Here is a 23,255-nt window from a genome sequence, read left to right as displayed (position 1 = left end):
CTTTGTGCTTCACTTTCCTCCTCTGTAAAATAAGAATAATAATGAAAATAATAGTACCAGTTTTCTTCATGTTATGAGAATATGATGGGATCATCCATATAAAGCTGAAAATAAAATATAATAACAGTCCAGGGACCAAACAAGGGCCCATAAATATTTGTTAGTTTCATGTAAATGTTTTGATTATGAGTTTAATAAAGAACAAAGATAAGGAATTGGGTATTTTCCAATGATCTCTGCTTCCAATATGACCTGGAAACATGCTGTTTTGATTATTAAATGTGAGTATTCTATACCTCAGGCAGTTATTTCTTACTAGTGGAAAATCAAATTTTACAAATCAAGAATCCAAATTTGACATATAATAGAAAATTTATTTTTAGATTTGTGATTTTATTTTTGCACAAAATCTTAAGTAAATTAAAACTCTAACTCTGGTTGCTCCCAGTACATTTAACATTAGAGATATCCCGTTGTGTTTTTTAAAGGTTGAAAAAAATTGCTGCTAAGTTTGTTATGTAGTCATGGAATTATAGACATATATGAGTTTCTAAAGATTATTATCTAATTGTACTCTCTGCTGCCAAAGCTCAGAAAAGTGAAGAAGCATGTCCAATAGCTAACAGCTCTTTAGCTAGGCATTGGCAAAGCTGAGAATAGATGAGGTCACCCATTTTCTGTAACTGTGGGCTTTCCACTTTTTAGCCTTCTCACTGCTCATATTTCTTTCTTTCTAGATTGGAAATGTTTCCTTTATCTTTTTACTATGAAGCTTAAGTTTTTTTATTAGTAATTTTTCACCACTCTGGTTTATAGGAATTATTTTGCTTTCCCCTTGTTGCAGTGTGGGTCTACACTTTTCAAGAGTTAGTATGCCCATTCTCAGCATTCAAAAGTTGAGCAATTCAAACACATGCTTCTTGTCTTTTCTGGAATACTGTTGTGCATATAGCATGATGCCGAATTAATTTTCTATTTATACTTACAACATAACTACAATGATAAAGGTTGTAAAAATTCCCACATCTCAGGTAACCTGTATCTTAAGTCAAACTCAAAAGTCAGTCATAGACGTTAGAAGCATTATTGGAAATGTAAATTGAGAAATAAATTCATTCCATAAAGGCATATTAATTTTTCAAAGGAAATAATTTTGAATATCACCCATTTTATTGGTATTCGGGAAGGACGGCTTTCAGTGACATGAGACAGCAGTTATAACCAGGAATATTTGGCCTTTTTAAATGTGAAGCAAAAAGTAAAAAAACAATGTCACTTAGGAACAATCTTAGTAAAATAATGAAGGCCTTAGATGCTCTCAAATAAACTATTAGTGAAGCACAATTAAGTAATGTTGTTTAAGGGGAATGACAAATAAGCTAAAACATTTGTGAACAGTGTTGACTAAATTCAAACATCACTCCCTCTTCTCCACCTCCATGAAAACATTCTTTATGGACTTTCTTAGGAAGAGTAAGACTTTATTCTTTGTGACAGTACACTACTTTTGAATTACCTCCAGCATACCACTTCCACATTTATTTGATTTACTGCCTCTACCTTTCTCATAGGCGGGGAGATCACTAAGGACAGATATGTCTTTCGTTCATTCACTCATTCGTTTATTCACTAATCCACTCATCCATTCAAACATTCATCTATTTCTTCTTGCATTCAGAAGATATCTTTTGAGGCAATAGGGCAGACCAGTTGAAGCTGATTATGAATACTCTCAGTCTTGAGGTCTCCTACAACTTACAAAATAGGTCCCAGGAAATAAATATGGAGCATACATTTCAGGTAATTGCTATGGTTCATTACACATTATTTGCATGTCCCACTGGTCCACATCTCAGGAAAAAAACCAAAAACAAAGCAGTGAACTCCATATACCCTGAGATGCTCATGGGCTAAGATCACTTCTACTTTCTGTGATGAGCACTATCATACAACAAATGAGAGAAGCTATTTAAATCCAGAAACACTCTAGACACTTAGAATACAAAATGTGTACACTGGCTACAGAAAGCTTTTTGATGTTAGAAACCAAAGGAATTATCTACATAGTAAACCTGGATTATGGTGTTCTTAATTACCATATGTGTCTATTTGCTCTCAGAGTCAGAGGTTGGAGAATTTATTGATATCAAACTTCACTGAGCATTTTTAAATTAATTCCTCACCTTGTCCTGCTGAATCTGATCTTTTCCCAGTATGGACTTAATTCAGAGTGAACATGACATTTTCTCATGCTGTTCCTTTTAATATCTTTGTGCAAATTACAGTGCTCCTTAGAACGCTAGGTGCCTACAACCTCATTCAGGTGCAGTGAATGGAGATAGCTTTTTAGATATTCTTGAGTCCGTTTGAACATTCTGTAATGCTCTTCAATCTGCATGATGCCTTGGCCATATGGCAAAGTTTCAACCCCTGGACTGAGAATTACTAGTAAATCTAGATCATATCTTGACATTTCTCTTCAATTTTGTCTCACAAATAACCATTTACCCAGTTGGTCATGAGAGCCAATAGCAATTTGATTTCTGGTCCAACACTGTACCTTTAAAAGCACAGAGGTGGCTTCTCCTTTCCATCTTATCTAGCCAACATAGCTACTTCTTACTAGACAAAAAATCTATTACACATGAAACCTCTGGAATATCAAGTATTTAGTGGTTTCAGAAGGTGTTTATCTATAAACACTTCATTTGTCTCCTCTTACCCCTACTTTTCCACTCTTTACATAACAGACTAACAGGCTTTCACAGTAAATGTAGAAATTTAACTGTACCTTGGCCATGCAAGGATTCAAAAACCTAGCCTACCCCAAATCCTGCCCTTATATCATAAAAAATTCATACAGAATAGCAAAAGAAACTTGTTTTATAAAAGGAGACCTATGTATCAAGTATTAAGATACTGTTCTTAAGCAAAGTAAAATGATCCATTTTGTGAAAGAAAACTACCAGATATCAAGAGCGCCTTTGAAGCATGGCGACATTATTTGAAAAATGTGGCCCCGTGACAGTGAAACCTGGGAAATAAAATTTAGGACAATTCAGATAGACTCAAAAGTTTAGAAACCACTGTAGGATATTGAGCAGGAAGTGGCATGAACTGACATGTTTTAATTGGGTAAATTGTAAAGGCAAAGGAAATTTATGGACGCTATTATAAGACTATTAAAATAACCCAGGTCAGGGATGTGGTGGATTCTAGATATATATATTGAAGGTAAAGAAGGCAGGATTTGCTGATGGATTGGATGCAAGTATAAGAGAAAGGGAAAAGTCAAGAATTACACTAATCTCTAATGGTTTAAGCAACTGGAAGATGGAGGGTGCCACATTTTATATGGAGAAGATTGTAGAAACAGAAATTTGTAAGGACAGCTCCGGATTCAATTTTGGACAAGTTCAGTTTGTTATGGTTATTAAATATCCAAGTGAAGGTGTCAAGTAGGCATTTGAATACAGGAGTCAAGTTCAGAGGCATGATCTGGACCAGATGTATACATGTGAGATTTGCCAGACTATAGATGGTATTTAACTCCATATGACCAAAAAAGATCACCTAGGGAGTGAGTGTAGATAGGAAAGTTTAGAGGATAGGGAGTGAAGCCCTTTACAACTTACAGGTTAGAGAATTGAGGAAAAATCAACAAAAGGGATTGAGAAGAAACTAGTAAACTAGAAGGACAACTCAGGGAGTGTGGTGTCTCAGAATCCAAGAACACAGTCCAAGGAGGAAGGAACGATCAGTTGTGCCAAATGCTGCTGCTTAGGCTTAGTAAGGAGAGAGAATTGATCATGAAATCCAAATTATCACTGTACATTTTAGAACATCATTATAAGTTTTAAATGACATATATCTGTGAACAATTCTTTTTTCATAGAATTGGCTATGATCTCAACAAATCCTTTTGTCGTTTTCAAATATTCTGAGTAAAAGAATCTCTTTAGGTGTTTCTATAGTCAATATCTAGACTGTGGACTTGATCTATTAGAGATAAGATTTTGGTGTCAAAGAACAAGCCCCGTGTCTTAGAGAAAGCTGCATTACCATGGTTTGTTTCTATCTGGTTAGATTATAGATTTCAGTAACATGAAGAAGAAACATATTTTTCCACTTTTCCATAAAAGGAACAAACCCCCACACATTTGGATAAAGGCTTACTACTGCCTTTTTCCAATTTGGTGTATGAAATTTTTCTCTTCTAGCTAATTGCCCTATGAACTTTAAGTTTCTGATAGTCCAAAGTTATATTCAGTATTCAGTTGGCAACTGTAACAAATAGAATTAGATATACATTTTTTTCTAACAAATGATCCTGAGTTATATAAATCTCATTTATATAAATGCAACTTTAAAGACATTTTTAAGTACAGCGTAAATGGTATATTTAAAAATAGAGGTAGTATACGTAGTATATTCACCACTATTAAAGAGTTAAAATATTGTATAAAGCAGATAGAAAGCTATACAATTTGAAATTTAGGGGAAAATCACATTATTTTAAATTTAGTTTTAAGTGCCTATTTTATCTCAGATCTTTAGTTTGTCAAGACCATATTTATTTGTTTAATCACATTAATAATGGAATAAATAAATTTGCTTGTTTTTACTTTCTTCTTTGGAAGACTTGGCTATAGGTGGAGAAGTGAGTCACTTAAATATTTTACACAAGAATAAATTTTGTGGATGCAACTAGAGATTATCATACTAAGTGAAGTAAGTCAGAAAGAGAAAGACAAATACCATAGGATATCACTTATATGTGGAATCTAAAATATGACACAAATTAACCTGTGAAACAGAAACAGAATCAGGGACATAGAGAACAGACTGGTGGTTGCCAAGGGGCTGGGGTGGGAGAGGGTTGGATTGGGAGTTTGGGATTAGTAGATGCAAACTAGTATATATAGAATGGATAAACAACAGGGTCCTACTGTATAGCACAGGGAACTATATTCAATATCCTGTGATAAACCATAATGGAAAAGAATATGAAAAAAGAATGTGTATATATATGTATAATGGAGTCACTTTGCTGTACAGCAGTAATTAGCACATTATAGTTCAATTATACTTCAATAAAAAATAAATTTAAAAAAAAGAATAAATTTTGTAACCTCAAACAATGCTAAGATATGTGCTTTACCTTTGATTAAATGTTATCTGCTGTTGCCAGTTTGTGTAATTAGTGCATGGAGACATGAGGCATGGGACTATATATATTCAAATAATTAATTATAACACACAAAACCTAACCGTATTTCTATGGGCAGCATTTTATAATATTCCAGTTGACATTTGACCTCAGGTTCCTCAACTGAGAAATCAATATAGAAAGGTAAGGCCTTATTTCAGGGCTCCACCCAAAGCTGCTGCTGATTGCATTTCAAAAGATTTCCTCTGCAGATTTTCCACTGCCTTCACAGGAGCTCTGAAGCACTTGGGATGAGACACCATTTCCTTTATTTACGGGAAGTGTTGCTAAGTTGGGGCCTCTATACTTACCATGACATTTTGTTTCAGAAAGATAGGAGAAAGAAAAATAACCAAGACTTTTGGCAGATGGTTTCTGCATGATTATGAAGCTGGGTTACCTGAAAAGTGGTGTGTCCTAGGAGAATAGCAAGAGTGGAAACAGAATAGTTATAAGGTAATAATTGTTTCTAGATATTCTGGACAATTTTTTAAATAGAGAAATTTCTAGTTTTATTTGAAATGCTATTATTATAATACTTTTAATAAATTATTACACAAATATGAGATTTAGTATTAAATTATGTTTTCTATGAATAAGGCACTGGCTCATTCAGTCAACTGACCACTCTTGATTTCAGCTACATCTGAGAAATGCCAGGAGAGGTCACTCAAGAGAGCAAAATTGACATAGCAACAAAGTTAAATTTCTTCTCATTTGAATCTTTCTCTATTTGCCCTGAAAATACATAGAAACATTTCATTGATGAAGGAAGAACTTCTACACAGAATTTGCAAAACCCAAGGATAATTCTCCCTTTGTATTGTTGTGCATGTTTTGCCAGCACATGTCAATACTACTTAGCTCACATTATCCTGCCCTGGAAGGCATTTGGGTTTAACTGGGGGATTTCCAAAGAAATTATTAGCAACACAAAATAAATTGTGAAAATGACAGGGTCGTCTTTTCATAAAGAATTAATAAAATAGGAGATGACATTTAAAATTTCTGTTTAAAATAAATTCAACTCATATTTTATTTTTATAGTAACATGAAATCACACTTTTATTTTCACCATCATTATTAAAATACAAAAATAAGTTTTAAAAGGAGATAATTGTGTATTTAAATAGATGCCTCATCCATCATTTATTTGAACTCTAGATCGAGTTCACCCTACATGGTGAAAAAAATGAAATTTGATCTACATAATGATAAGACCAGATTTTCTTGAACACAACCGAGAGTGATTATAGTAAAACATAAGTACTTAAAAAACCCAAATGGGTAGAAAACGTATGAAGACAAAATAAAAATTACTTATTGGAGAGACTACCGAATGTGCTCAAAAACTGATTTTTTTAACCTCTCTTACATTATATTATCACACAGAAAAGGTAAAATAAAATTTAAATCACAAAAGCACTAAGACAGAGAAATGATTTGTACTAAATTCAAGAACCAATAGCAACTTCTCAGCCACTGGTGTGATGAATGACACATTTGACTGGAGATGAATTACCTAATGAACATTTGAAATTTACTAAAATATTAAAATTGTATGTGATATTGCAGGGACATCACATAAAAAGGAGAACATATAATTATTCGATGATTCAGACTCATGTAAAATTATTTTCTTTCCTAGAAATATATGTGACTACGTTAACTCTAGTTTTCTAGAAATACAAAAACAACTAGAAGCATTGAATGGAGTGAAGGAAGAGCAAATTAAAGAAAACAAGAAAGAATTGCAATCAGAGGAGAAAGTTACACATAGAGGAATAATAGGAGAAAGAAAATGAGGTGGAAAATCTCTTGTGTGTGCCAGATGCAGAGTTCTAGTGAAAGAGTCAGGAGAGTACCAGAATTTAGGAGGAAATCTAAGTTGTTTTAAGATCAGTTTAAGATCAGTTAGTGTTGTTTATTTGGGCTTTGCCCTTTTGAGGGTAATTTATCTCTGGCTGCATCATTGATAAGCGCTGTTTATTATAATAAAGATGGTGATGATGAGAACTAACATATCAAGGAATTTACTGTTTCAGGAACTGTGCTGAATACTTTACATGTATTGTCTCAGAACATTTACAGTAACTCTATAAGAGTTTACAGATGAATAAACTAATGTTCAAAGAGATAGGAAATTTGCTCTTGGCCACAAGGCTAGTAAGGGTTTGTAAAGAAAGACTATGCATAACTGATTTCCAGCTCCAAAGCCTGGGTCCTTATTGCTTTTGCTTTGCCATCTCTCCAAAGGTTCTTCAAAGGAGAGGGTCCATCCTAAAAGAAATAATACATTTAACCCATGGGTTTTTTTTTTTTTTTTTCTTTTGGGATGCCAAGTACTCATGCCTCTAGCTTTGGTTTACAACAGAATTATAAATCAGAGACAAATGTTTCGATTCCTCTTTTTAAAGTATCCCTGAGGTTTACACCAGAAAGGATGTTTGTGAGCAGAAGGGGAGGAGAGACAAAGAGATACTCAACTTTGCAAAATGAAGATAGGAAGAAAGGGAAAAAAATGGGAAAAGGGAAAGAGAAAAGGACAAAAAGAGAAGAAAACCAAGGCAGAGAAGCAAAAGTAAAAAGAGAGATTGAAAATTATTGGAAAATTAGGGATATTCTCTAATAAGAAGAGGCCTGCATAACTGAAGTTTGATACCAGCAATGTGTAGTTCTGTGAGATGAAGAACGTCTGTGAAATAATAGTGAATACCTAATATGTAAATTAGACAATCTTCTAACTTTTAAGTGTATTAATCAGTTTAAAGTAAATCAGTTCTGTAAACTAGGTCCTACTTAACAGAGGAGGAAACTGGATTGCAGAAAATTAAGTGACTGCCACTGAAATCCCACCCCTAAAAGTGGCAATGCTGCGATATGAAATCTGGATTGACTTCAGAGTTCATGGTCTGAAAGATCTCCATAAACTGTAAAAATACAAATATTAGTGCCAATAAACTTCTTTACTCCCTCCACTCAAGCATAGTAGCTTCGAGTAGGGCTAGAACAATTCTTTTCAAATATGTATGCAGATCACTTACAGACCTTATTATAATCCAGATTCTGATTAGTAGATCTGGAGTGGGGCCCAAGATTCTGCATGTCCAATAAGTTGAGTTAAAAGTGATTAAAGAAGACAATTTAGGTGATGCATACAAACTTTATTTAACACTTCATGAAGTAGAGAGTCTCCTTTGGGAGAACTGCAAAGCAGGGCAGAAGGCAGAAAGCTTTTATGGGATAAAGAATAAAGAACAAGTGGGAGACAAATAGAAAATATCTGATTGGCTGGGACCACAAAGTCAACCTTGTTTAGGGTGAGAAGGTACAAGGAAATAACTATAGAACCCAGAGCTGGCTTGGTGTTTGGCTGACTGGATATACCACGTTTCTTGTCAAGTGGAGCACTTACATGGGCATGAAAGTTAAAATTTAAGTTTCAGTTTGCTGTTATGGGAGCCCCTGGCAGGAGCAGCTCCATCTTGGGTTTGGAAAGTTCCTTCAGCAGTTCCTGTGTGATGCTGATGTGGTTGGTCCCCACACCAACACTATGTAGTGAGGGTTTAAAACTACTGTAGGCTCCTGAAAGGAGTGGAGTGGGAGCAGTGTGAAATGACAGGGAGAAGGGTAAGGAAGGATTCAAGCACCAAGGTACTGTTAAAGCACATAATTGATAATTCATATACCTTTAGAGGTGAGGTCATCACACTGAATAATTTACTTTAAAAATGAAGTCATGCTCGAAGGGACCTGTAGCTTAAGTTACACAGCAAGTCAGTGATGACAACTTGTGGCTCTTGTTCCTCAGCCTTTGCTCTGTTTATTCTGCTACAGTAATTCTGAAGGATGTCACTCTAACTTAACCATTAAGGAGGATTAATCATGCCTACTTTTTAAAAAAGGGATTTGAGAAACTTGCCTTTTAACCTTCATTAAAATATGTTCCTGATTTGAAGAAATGTCGTTATAAATGAAAGGAAAGGGTGTTAGGGTTCTCCAGAGAAACAGAATACACACACACACACACACACACACACACACACACACACACACACACATACATATACATACTCATATACAAAGGCATTTATTTTAAAGAAATGGCTCAGGGAATCATAGAAGCTGAGAAAGTCCCAAGATCTGCAGTTGACAAGTTGGAGACCCAGGATTGACATGGTGTAAGTTCCAGTCCAAAAGCCAGCAGGCTTGAGACCCAAGAAGAGATGCTGTTTCAGTTTGAGTTCAAAAGCCAGAAGAAACCCATGTTCTAGCTCCAAGCAGTCAGTCAGGTAGGAGGAGTTTCCTCTTGTTCAGGCGAGGGTCAGACTTTTTGTTCTGTTCATGCCTTCAATTAATTAGATGAGAATTACTGAGCGGGCAATCTGCTTTACTTAGTCTACTGATTCAAAAGTTAATTTCATCTTAAAAAAAAAAAAAAAAGAAAACCCTTACAGACACATGGAGCATAATCTTTGAATATGAATATATCTGAGTACCCTGTGGCCCAGTCAAATTGACACATAAAATCAACCATCACAGGCTTTGAAATTTGACTTCATATATTAGAGACGTTTATATAGAAATTTGTCAGTTTTGTAGTCACACTTAAGTCCTGAATGAATCCAGGCTATAAAAATCCGGACAAGCCATACCTGGTCTAATTTCATAACTTTCAGTGATGAGCATTGGGAACAGTATTCTTATTCTTCAGGTGCCCAACAGGTGGTGCTATGCATTAATTTACTCCAAGAGGGCCAGGATGATGATGATGATGGTGATGATGGTTATGATGATGATGGTGTTGATGATCGAGTTGCCTTCTTTTGTGAAGAAAAATTAATATAGCAAACTTAGTTTAGCAATAAGTTGAAAATCTGGAATTATTCATAAGCCAGTAGCTACTCAAGTCTCAGTTCTCCTACCTCAAAACTCTTTGACTGGGCTTCCCTGGTGGCGCAGTGGTTGAGAGTCTACCTGCTGATGCAGGGGACACGTGTTCATGCCCTGGTCCGGGAAGATCCCACATGCCGTGGAGCGGCTGGGCCCACGAGCCATGGCCGCTGAGCCTGCGCATCCGGAGCCTGTGCTCCGCAACGGGAGAGGCCACAGCAGTGAGAGGCCCACGTACAGCAAAAATAAATAAATAAAATAAAGTACTATTCTCATTATATTTAGCATTATATTTAGTTTAGCATTATATTTAGTATAGAATGTGGCATTTAATATGTGTTTCACATTTGAATAAAGTCCTCAAATAACATGTACCAGAAGAAAACATATTAAGTTGTTGTATTCACTAGTAAGAAGGTATTTTTGAATAAATTTCTAATGTGCTATATAGTACTTTACATGGATATTTTATAACCACTTTTTTAATAAAATCTCATTGTTAGTGTGTACTTGACAATTTAACAAAATTACACTTCTTGTGTGTAGATTTTTTTATGGCTTACTCTTACCATTAGTGATTTAATTCTGTTTGTTCTGCTTCTAAAGGGAAAATCATAATGATAAACTTCAAATGATTAAGAAAATGTGATTTAGGATAATTTTGTGTTTGGCATTATTTAACTAAGGCTATTCTTGCTAAAGAACTCTGAGGATGAAGACTGTCAATTTGTTGAAAAGAATAATTATCATGTTAAACTTCTTGTAAAATATCCTGTAGATTATAATTAAAATGTTCAGCTAATAATGTGTGAAGTTTCTGCTCATCTATTAAACTTATCAGTTAAAAGAATATTGCTAAAGATACTGACAAGAACTGATTCACTTTGGAGTCTTATTGATATTCCAATGTGGCACTGAGGTTTTGTCAAAACGCCCTAGGACTCTAAATATTTGCAGTAACTATTTTTCTATCAATGACTTCTTATTGTAAAGGAAGTTCTTATAATGTACAAAATTGTGTTACTTCTGTATCTGCTCACTTGACATTTAACAAAAGACATTGCTACTGATCCTTCAGGAGAAGAGCAGAGTGAAATATATATCCAAAAGCAGTCCTATAGTAGAGGACTGAAAAGTGAATGAGGAGCTAGGGGTTTCATATTCCAGTTGGCCTAGGCAACTCTCTTACACTTTGACCATGAATGAATACATTATTATGTGCCTAAATTTCCCCCATTTTAAAGAGATAGGTAATTATTAACAGCATAAACTGAGAATGTGAACCTACCTTCCTACCTACCCTAAATCCCTTGATTTAAAAAGAAAACATATGTATTTTATGAAGAATAAATCTCTAACGACATTGCAAGAAAATCTCTGGACCACAAATGTCGAAACCATTTGAAGATAGTCATTTCTGGATTGATGAAGGAAATCATGGCCCTAAATTCATAAACTGATGTCTACTTGGGAGGATTTCTGTGGCTTCAGGAGCAGTTCATTTATGTCTCAAGGACAGCAATATTAGAAGAAAGAAGATGGTCCTAGTATACGGATATTAAACCATATATATTCATATGGACAGCACAAGTTAGATCCCCCCTGTACCCAGCCCCCACTCCTTATGTTGAACTGTTTACTCATGAGCTGAAACAGGGAGTTTGAGTATTTGGATGACACTACCCCAGACAATCGGTGTTCCAAAAGGAAGAGATCTCCAAAACAGAAGATAAGCTATTGTCTCAGTGTTCTAATAGAATATCCAGCTTGTCCACATTATCACAAGGGACATGTTTCTGTAAACAAAACCACTGTTCACAAAGAGGGGAACACGTATTCTCAAAATGATATTGAACAGATAGTGTCATGAAATATTTGAAGAAAGCAGTGAAAGAGAGACACCTAAGGCTTTTCCCAAGACCATTTAATAGAAGAAGATATTAAAGTATCACGTCTACAAAATAAGAATAGTTAGAGGGAGAGATTTAGAGATCTTAGAGATTAAAAAAATAAGATCATTAACACTAGGGTTTGAAAGAAGGGCTAAAAGGAGTAGTTATACCTGCTGAGTAAATTGTTAACTGAAAACTGAACTGTATACATCTCCCAGGAGAAGTTAAAAAAATGCAAAGTTGGCAGTGTGACATAAAAGTTAAGACAAGTGGAGGAGATCTCTAAAAGTTTCAGTACTCCTCTAGTAGGAGTTTCATAAGGGAGTAACAGAGAAAAATGGTAGAGAAGAAACAAATAAATGATAAAGAACATTTCCCAGAACTGAAGAAAGATTAAAAGGCATTAGCTTTGGGAAAATGTGTTGAGCTGCGTCCTGAGCAAGTGAGTGAAATAGAAGGCCACACCAAACTAAAAGAGAGATTCCTCACAGCTTTCAGAAAGGAAAATCAGGTTACCTACAAAAAATTAAACATCAGGTTGGCATCAGATGTCTCATCATTAAGACTGGTTGTTAGAATACAGTGAAGCAGTATCATCAAAGCACTAAGGGAGAAATTATGTTGGGTCTAGTTTCTCATACCCAGAAAAATAGTAGCATTCGGGTGAAATGGGAAAATAGATATGTTTCCAGAGTTTACCCACTGTCAGGCCTTACTTGATATAATTATATAAATATGCACACTAATAAAATGAAAAATGAATTAAAGGCTGAGGATGATGTGCTCACGGAAGTGGGATGAACAATGGCCATAACAACAAATGAACTGTAAAATCAATCTGTGGTTAAGTCGAAGTTACTGTTGATGCATAACATTAAAAAAAACCAAGATAATAATTAACTAAAATCTTGGAAGTTTTAGCACAGGAATGTGTGTATGCATCAGTGTGTATAGGTGTGAGTGGAGTGGGAGATTTAAAGGCCTAAGAAGACTGCCTTCTTTAATGGGAAGTCAAAGACTGATTGATGTTAGATTTTGATAGAAAATATAATATTAAATGGGTGTGAAAAATTTAGTATAGCCACTAGTAAAGATTGAAATAGAATATTTCCAAACTGTTAATGTGGAAGAGCCTAAATACTTCCAACTGACTAGAAGAAACCACACAAAAGACATTCTATAGAATACATATAAAATAGGATGACTAGAATTAATGTAAATAAATTGGTATTCAAATAAAAAAGTGGGCTGTCTAATTCCCACAAGTCAATAAATCTTGGGATAAAATTATAAACTTGGCTAAAGTTTGTTCATAGGCAGGGTTAGTCAAGGAATATCTCATTTTATACCTATTGCCATATTTCCTTCATAAAAGTTCTATGCCTCAGGGATATATAAACAGCTTACAGAAAGAGAAGAAAGCTTTAATATTTGCATATTAACAAGGTCATTCTAGCAATATATGAAGGAGGGATTGAAAAAAAGGGGCAGTTGAAATACTCTGGAAATTCTGAAGTTACTGTTTCACACAAAGATCAAATAAGACAGTATGCTGAGTAGTAGTAATACTGAAGAATGCTTGTAGATGTTATTTTTTTTTAATTCCATGAAAACAATTCTATTAAATGTTATGGTGGAAAAGTATGCTATGTGGGCCATCATGGTGTATAAAAGAAGGACTAGAATGACCTGTGGGGTTAAGAAAGTTTCCCAGAGGACCTAACTTTAGGTTGTCTCCCATATGATTAATAAGCATTAGCTGGGGAAAATGGGGGGCTGAAGCAGAGAGCAGAGTACCCCAGGAAAGGGAACAGGAGGTGGAAAGAAACATGGCTCTGGGACTGAAAAACTACCACTGTGACAGGTGTGTAGGAAAAAAAAGTGGCATGGGATTAGGGTGGAGAGTTAGGCAGAGTTTGGGTTAAGGGTTTTTTTTTTAAATTTTTATTGGAGTATAGTTGGTTTACAATGTGTTTCTGCTGTACAGCAAAGTGAATCAGTTATACGTATACATATATCCACTCTTTTTAGATTCTTTTCCCATATAGGCCATTACAGAGTATTGAGTAGAATTCCCTGTGCTATACAGTAGGTCCTTATTAGTTATCTATTTTATATATAGTAGTGTGTATATGTCAATCCCAATCTCCCAATTTATCCCTCCCCCTTCCCCCTTGGTAATGATAAGTTTTTCTACATCTGTTGAAAAAATTTTATTTTGAGAGTAATGAGAAGTAATTGTAGGTTTTAAAGCAGAAAAGTGTTGATAATAATAGAATTGTGTCTTTAAAAGAATCCTCTATGTCTGCCCTGTCAACAGACGTAGAGAACGGACTTGAGGACATGGGAGGCGGGGTGGGGGGAGGGGGAAGGGGAAGCTGGGACGAAGTGAGAGAGTGGCACTGACATATATACAGTACCAAATGTAAAATAGATAGCTAGTGGGAAGCAGCCACATAGCACAGGGAGGTCAGCTCAGTGCTTTGTGACCACCTAGAGGGGTGGGATAGGGAGGGTGGGAGGGAGGCTCAAGAGGGAGGGGATATGGGGATATATATATACATATAGCTGATTCACTTTGTTGTACAGCAGAAACTAACACACCATTGTAAAGCAAGTATACTCCAATAAGGATGGAAAACAAAAAGAACCCTCTAGTTTCTGTGTAAAGAATGGAGAGTTCAGAAGATATGTCAGCAGGGCTATTAGAAGTCTAATTAAGAGATGATGGTGACCTGGACTAGGATGGTGGTTGATGAGATGGAAAGAAATAGACAAATTTAATAAGTACAAAATAGAATCGACAGGAATTGGTGATGCTGGAATGTGAGTATGCTAGTTTTCTATTGCATAACAAATTACCACCAATTTAACAACCTAATACCGATTTGTTTGCTCACGGTTCTGTAGGTCAGAAGTCCAGCACAGTGTGGGTGGAAATTCTATTTAGGTATCAGAAGGCTGAAATCAGGGATTTCTTATGAGTTATCTGGAGTTTCTAGGGAAAAATGCACTTCCAAGCTCCCTCATGTTGTTGGCAGAACAACTTTTCTCAGGATTGTAAAATTGAGGCCCCATATTTTACTGGCTGTTAGCTGGGAGCTTTTCTCAGCAACTAGCGGGTGCTTGTATTCCTTGCCAAGTGACACTCTTTATTTCAAAACCTACATTGCAGAATCTCCCTCCTATGGAATCCCTCTGCACTTCAGATTCCTTTTGGCACAAAATGCCTATCCTTTTAAAGTAGTCACCTGATTAGAGCTGGCCCAGTGAGGATAATCTCCCTTTCTCACAGTCAACTGTGCCACACAATATGACATAATCATGGGACTAATATCCCATTATACTCACTGGGCCAGCTCTGGGCCAGACTGTCCCTTCCACAGTCTCAGGGAAGAGATGTTAAAAGGGCCTCGGTCATCTGGAACATTTTAGAAGTCTACCTACCACAGTGAGATTTAGGGATACGTCAAGGATAACATCAAGATATTGGCCTTGGTTCATTGGTTAGATGATTGTGCCATTTTCTGGGATATCGTTTGATAGCATGAGTCAGTTTGGGACATTTTTGAATTTGAGAATTCTTGTCTAAAGAGGCATTCAGGTGGTCATATTGGTAGGAATATGTGAATCAAATGCTTAGAATTCTTAGATTACTAATGTGCACTATGAATGTTCAAGTGTATACCACCTTTCCCAAACACATTTGATTAAAGAAACTTGATTTCACAGAGCATTGAAGGACTAGAGCTGTATGGGGAAAATTGCCTTAAGGTATAATTCAGAAGAGAGAATATAAAGTCATCAGTCACAGGGAGTCTACAGATTATTTTTATTATCTATAAAGGAAATGAAGAAGAGATGCTATGCTGTACCACAAGAGGTTTGCAAAAATAATGTATCATTCAGTAAAAAGTATTAGGAAGCATGCTCTCAAGGAGTTAACTGTCTTTTGCATTATCTTGGCTCATAAAGTGAATATAGTTCCAGAGTTTATTTCTCTGGATTAGTTTAAGTACCATGAAAATTTTCTGAGATTATGGAGGGAAAGAAATTTCTGGGTTTTTTCTTTCCCTTTTAGGAAGCTAATGTTTTATTATTTAGTATAGCCTTTCATATAATTGCTTATAGTTTATAGAAATTTGCTGAAGTGACAACAGAAAAAAATCCTAAAGGATAAACTCTGTTAATTATGAGAAATGTGTGATGAGTGATATGGAACAAAAGAAATCAAATAAGAAGATACGAGAGCTCAGGGATCTGTTTTACTCCCCTTAAGCCAGTAAATTTCATGTAGGAAAGAAAAGGAATATACAGAGAGAAAAGGGAGGATGTTCCAGCAATACTTGAAACGATACTGGCTTTTGTGAGTGTGAGCCATGGAAGTCCACAGGGATGAAAATTGCATGATTTGTATCCTTCACACAACAGAATACAAATTATAGAATGTGTCAGGGAAAGTGAAAGTGCACCCTTGATAGGAATGTAAAGTAGCAAGGACAAAAGAACAAGTTCTTAATCCCCAAAACAAAAAGATATTTGCTTCAGTTACAATTAGCTAAAGTCAGTTCACATTCAGTAACTGTAAATCTAATGAATGTGTCCACTCAACTCTTCCATGGTTTATGAGGAAAAAAAATTTAAATTAACAGTATATATCATTTATATTACATAAATTACCACTGTATGTATGGTCATAGGTTTTCATCTGTTATGTCATGTATGCTCAATAAGCAAGTAATAGAAAACCATGTAATTTGTAATTCTATGTTTTCTTAAAAGCCAAAGAATTGAGAAACGTTGAAAATTTCTTATATTAGATAGCTACACTTTTGTTAGGAAATTAGAAAAAGGTATTTGAATTCACAAAGTTATTTTTCACAGTTCTGGGATTCTATGCCTATAGATGACTACTGTCACATTTCACTAATGTATCATTCATAAATAGAATTCATAATAACCTTGTTGAATGAGTAGTCTATGTCTGCCTAAGCATCACTGGCAGTTTCTACCAATGTTAAGGGAGGTGATGCCATTGACTCACTTTCATTTTATTGAATCAAGTAATCAAAAATTCTATAAGCAGTTTTAACTGCTGTGTTCACGTGTGCCCAACTTTTTTCTTCTTAACAGAAGACTAGTGTTTCTGTGTTTTAATGAGCTGTGACAAATTAGATTAACTGAGACTCTTTCTCCTCCTCCAATAATTTAGTAACTTAGGCCTTAATGTTCCTATGAGTATATCGATCTAGGCAAGAAAAGAACAAAAAATGGAAAATACGTTAAGGATTTTGAGACCAGCACATTATATTGAATTACTGATGTGAATCATCCTGTAGGAGGTCTTTATCTTATAGGCAGAAAAGATGTTTTAAGCAGGAAGATCAGTACTTTGGTATTAATGTTCTTTCAGGTATGTAAACCTTGTTGAAACAATAGTTTTACCAATGTGACCTTCTTTGGACAGGTGGTATTCAGAGTAGGTATAAAAAAAAGATCGTGGCTTCAGATAACTTGTGTTTGAATTCTGGAAGCTGCATTTACAAATTGTCTACACTTATGAAATATTTTTAATCTTTTGAGCCTCAGTTTCTTTGAACTGAATTTGGAACTCACAGGGTTGCTATAGGAAATAAATAAAAATAAAGAAGGGGAACCAGGAATACAGTGATGTATAATAATAATTATTATGATAGGCCAGTTTTTTATCTCCAATATACCATGTTTCTCATCCTACATACTCTTCCTGGGTGATAACATACAAGTCTAATTACCATATATATTTTTATTATTCTCAAATTTATATCTCCAACCCAGATTTCTAAGATTCAGACTCTTATTTTCAATTTGTAAATTTTCATTTCTTTATAAACACATCTTTTTTTTCCTGCCAGGAAAAAAATTAATAGTAACAATAAGGCTTTTTATTATTTTTTTGGTTAGAATAAAGACTCAGTCCATCTTATTAACAGTATCCAAAGTTTCCTAGAATGTTCACTGAGCTATCTTACTCAGGGTAACAGAACTGAACTCTTCCTTCCTGCATATTGCTTTTTTGGTATTCTCTCTATTTTTTTTTCTTTTATGCTAGAAAACCTGGATCCCTCTTGATTCTCTTAAGTCCTTCATCCATTGTACACAATCAGTCACTGTCATTTGTTCAGAGTGATTTTTGTTGATATAACCAAAGAAAATCTCAAGAGTTTTGTGAAATTTAGGTGTACAGATGAAGCTCTTGTTTCCTTTAGGTTTGGAATTACAAGGCTGTGAGATTGGATCTGTTATTGCCACTTTGTCACTACGAGAGAAAAAAAAAATGCCTGAAGATAGAGCTAAGTTGGGGGAAGCAGGTCTGGGATATGGAACCAAGGCAATGCATGATGGTGACGTCATTAGTGCCTCTTATCAATTTGTGCTTATACTCAGGCTTTTCGTTCCTTTTTTGCTTGTGGCATTTTGGATTGGGTTCCCTGGCACTTGGAACTGAGGGATTCCTGACTCACTTGCATGATTCTCTATCGCTATAATTTTACTTTAGTTCAGGATTTCATCATCTCTCATGTATTGCTCCAAATCCTCCCCTGCTGATCTACCCTGCTGTCATATTTCTCATCGGTTCTATACTCCATACAGGTCTCAGAATAACTTAGCTAATACACAAACCTGACCATGTCATGTCCCTGCTTAAAACATCTTTTCTGGCTATAGAATAATGACCAATATCTTTAACCTTGTGTTTGAAACTCTACAAGATGGAGCACCCACATAAAGTTAGGTCATAACTCTATGACCTAACTTACCATCTTTTTCCTCCTCTCAATATTTGTGTGTCAGCAGCATGGAACAGCTAGTGTATTTCCCTTACAAACACACTGCAGTGTTTTTCAATGCTTTCACTTTACTCAAGTCTTCTTTTGCTTAGAATACTCTTTCATTTTGCCTGTTGCAGATTCTAACTGCTACTATTCATTCTCCTGTTAAGAATCAAATTACACTTATGAAAATCTCCTGACTCACCTCGCACTCTTCCAAACCTGGGTGAGGTGCTCTTAATCTGTGCTTTCAGAGCCCAATTGTTACTTTTATTATTGTATTTACTATATTATACTGAAAACATTTGTTTATCTCTAATAACCTCCCTTCCTTCCACCACCGTCCAACCCACATATATGAACATGTCTTACTTTTCTTTGAATCCTTAGCACCTTGATAAGTTCCTGGTAATAATGCCCAATACATATTTACTGAACAGATGAATGTAAAAGAGAAAAATGCCACCTTGCTACTTGGCTCTTACATTAAAGGACTTTGTAGTTGAGCAGAGACGATGGAAATATATTTCTAAAGGAAACAAGAGAACATTATTTCAGTAAACAAAATATAGATTCAAAAGAATTATTTTTCTCCTCCAGGGTTGAAAAACATGATTGCTACTGCTTCTTTCAACCACCTCATAAACTGTGATATAATTCTGCAGAAGAAGAGAACTAAATATGCTGGCCCAGTTTGACAGAGGTTGAATTTGTACATCAACTTAAAAACCAAGTTTACACCACTCTTCCATTAGAGATGAATATATCTTCAATATTCATCTATTAAAGTCAAATTGACACTTCTGTTTTCAATTGCAGTAATGTATTGCATTAAAATTTTCAAACCTTATTATAGCTTACTGGTGGCCTAATGACTGCAGTATATTTCAATTTTATTAGAACAGAAAGTACAGGAGGCTATTCTAAATTTTATTTGATATACCCCTTTCCATATGGCCACAAGAATTACTTTTTATCCTATTGCTCCAGTTGGGATGTTCTCCCCTCTTCCTTTTTATTTCCTCCTTTCATTCACAACAAAAGCCATTGGTGCCGTCTCCCCAATTCTCCCAAATACTCACCCATAACACATTCAATCTTTATTCTTCACTTAATCTCAATATTATTTCAGCACATTGTAGATTAGGGTCCAATGTCAAAGGATTGGCAGGATTTCTGGGTGAGGTGAAAGAGGAAGAAACCCTACATGGTGGTTGATCCTGGTACTAACCTTTCCTCCAATGCTGCCTCAACCTGACTCCAGTGCTGTAGTCACTGGGAGCACTCAAAACACCACTCTATCTCTTTGCATTTTGATTCTTAGAAGATTGTAGACAGACTAATAGGACTCTTAAATTGAAGTCAGCTGAGATCAAAACATCATTTCCCCCCCTCTCCTTTTCCATTTTCTTATTACAAACAAGAAATTTAGTCCAGATTCTTTGAACTTAAGAAAAATAAAATTTCTCTCATCTCTGTGCCTTTCTCTAGTTGCTGCCCTTTTAAAATTTTCTCCTCCTCATTACATTCAAGAACTGTGAAAGCGAGGGGGACCTTCAAGATGGTGGGGGAGTAAGACGTGGAGATCGCCTTCCTCCCCACAAACACATCAAAAATGCATCTGCAGGGGCTTCCCTGGTGGTGCAGTGGTTGAGAGTCCGCCTGCCGATGCAGTGGACATGGGTTCATGCCCCAGTCCGGGAGGATCCCACATGCTGCGGAATGGCTGGGCCCGTGAGCCATGGCTGCTGAGGCTGAACATCCGGAGCCTGTGCTCCGCAACGGGAGAGGCCACAACAGTGAGAGGCCCGCGTACTGCAAAATAAATAAATCAATAAATAAGTAAATAAATAAATAAATAAGTACATCTACATGTGGAACAACTCCTACAGAACACCTACTGAATGCTGGCAGAAGACCTCAGACCTCCCGAAAGACAAGAAACCCCCCACGTACCTGGGTAGGGCAAAAGAAAAAAAAAAACAGAGACAAAAGAATAGGGATGGGACCTGCACCTCTGGGAGGGAGCTATGAAGGAGGAAAGGTTTCCACACACTAGGAAGGCCCTTCGCGGGTGGAGACGGCAGGTGGCGGAGGGGGAAGCTTCAGAGCCGCGGAGGAGAGCACAGCAACAGGGGTGCGGAGGGCAAAGCGGAGAGATTCCCGCACAGAGGATCGGTGCCAACCGGCACTCACCAGTCTGAGAGGCTTGTCTGCTCACCCGCCGGGGCGGGCAGGGCTGGGAGCTGAGGCTCGGGCTTCAGTCGGAGAGCAGGGAGAGTAGTGGGGTTGGAGGCGTGAACACAGCCTGAAGGGGGCTGGTGCACCACAGCTAGCTGGGAGGGAGTCCGGGAAAAAGTCTGGACCTGCCTAAGAGGCAAGAGACCATTGTTTCGGGGTGCACACGGAGAGGGGATTCCTTCCCTGTCTGCCCACAGAAGGCAGAGCACCGCCTAAACGAGCTCCAGAGATGGGTGCGAGCCATGGCTATCAGCTTGGACCCCAGAGATGGGCATGAAAAGCTAAGGCTGCTGCTGCAGCCACCAAGAATACCGTGTGCAAGCATAGGTCACTATCCACACCTCCCCTCCTGGGAGCCTGTGCAGCCCACCACTACCAGGGTCCCGTGATCCAGGGACAACTTCCCCGGGAGAACACATGGCATGCCTCAGGCTGGTGCAGTGTCACGCCGGCCTCTGCTGCCACAGACTTGCCCCACATTCCAATTATAACTACGGTACCCCTCCCTCCGCCTGGCATGACTGAGCCAGAGCCCCCTAATCAGCCACTGCTTTAACCCTGTCCTGTCTGGGCAGGAACAGATGCCTGAGGGCAACCTACACACAGAGGTGGGGCCAAAACCAAAGCTGAAGCCCAGGAGCTGTGCGAACAAAGAAGAGAAAGGGAAATTTCTGTGGGCAGCCTCCGGAGCAGCAGATTAATTCCCCCCAAGCAACTTGAGGTACCCTGCATCTGTGGAGTACCTGAAGAGGCAACGAATCAACCCCAAATTGAGGCTGTGGACTTTGGGAGCAGCTGTAGACTTAGGGTTTGCTGTCTGAGACTGACTTCTTTCTGATATTTATTTTTATCTTAGTATAGTTTTTAGTGCTTGTTATTATTGGTGGATTTGTTTATTGGTTTGGTTGCTGTTTTTTTATTATTCTTTATTTTATTATTTAATTTAATTTAATTTATTTATTTTCTTTCTTTTTTTCACCCTTTTCTACTGAGCCATATGGCTGACAGGGTCTTGCTGCTCCAGCCTGGTGTCAGGCATGAGCCTCTGAGCTGGGAGAGCCAAGTTCAGGACATTGGTCCACCAGAGACCTCCCAGCCCCATGTAATATCAATCTGTGAGAGCTCTCCCAGAGATCTCCATCTCAGCGCTAAGACCCAGCTCCACCTAATGCCCCGCAAGCTCCAGTGCTAGGAGCCCCATGCCAAACAACTAGCAAGACAGGAACAAAACCACACCCATTAGCAGAGAGGCTGCCTAAAATCATAATAAGGTCACAGACGCCCCCAAACACACCACCAGACACTGCCCTGCCCACCAGAAATACAAGATCTAGCCCCACTGATGAGAACACAGGCACCAGTCCCCTCCACCAGGAAGCCTACACAAGTCACTGAACCAACCTTACCCACTGGGGTAAAAACAATGGGAACTATGAACCTGCAGCCTGCAAAAAGGAGACCACAAACAGAATAAGTTAAACAAAATGAGAAGACAGAGAAATATGCAGCAGATGAAGGAGCAAGGTAAAAACCCACCAGGCCTAACAAATGAAGAGGAAATAGGCAGTCTACCTGAAAAGAATTCAGAGTAATGATAGTAAAGATGATCCAAAATCTTGACAATAGAATGGAGAAAATACAAGAAATGTTTAACAAGGACCTAGAAGACCTAAAGAGCAAACAAACAATGATGAGCAACACAATAAATGAAATTAACATTTCTCTAGAAAGAATTAATAGCAGAATAACTGAGGCAGAAGACTGGATAAGTGACTTGGAAGATAAAATAGTGGAAGTAACTACAGCAGAGCAGAATAAAGAAAAAAGAATGAAAAGAATTGAGCACAGTCTCAGAGACCTCTGGGACAACATTAAATGTACCAACATTTGAATTATAGGGGTCCCAGAAGAAGAAGAGAAAATGAAAGAGTCTGAGAAAATATTTGAAGAGATTACAGTCAAAAACTTCCCTAACATGGGAGAGGAAATAGTCAATCAAGTCCAGGAAGCAAAGAGAGTCCCATACAGGATAAATCCAGGGAGAAACACGCCAAGACATATATTAATCAAACTATCAGAAATTAAATACAAAGAAAAAATATTAAAAGCAGCAAGGGAAAAGCAACAAATAACATACAAGGGAATCCCCATAAGGTTAACATCTGATCTTTCAGCAGAAACTCTGCAAGCCAGAAGGCAGTGGCAGGA

This window comes from Delphinus delphis, chromosome 7 (genome assembly GCF_949987515.2).
Source record: "Delphinus delphis chromosome 7, mDelDel1.2, whole genome shotgun sequence".
Lineage (NCBI taxonomy): Eukaryota > Metazoa > Chordata > Mammalia > Artiodactyla > Delphinidae > Delphinus > Delphinus delphis.
Note: the sequence above shows the minus strand (reverse complement) of the source record.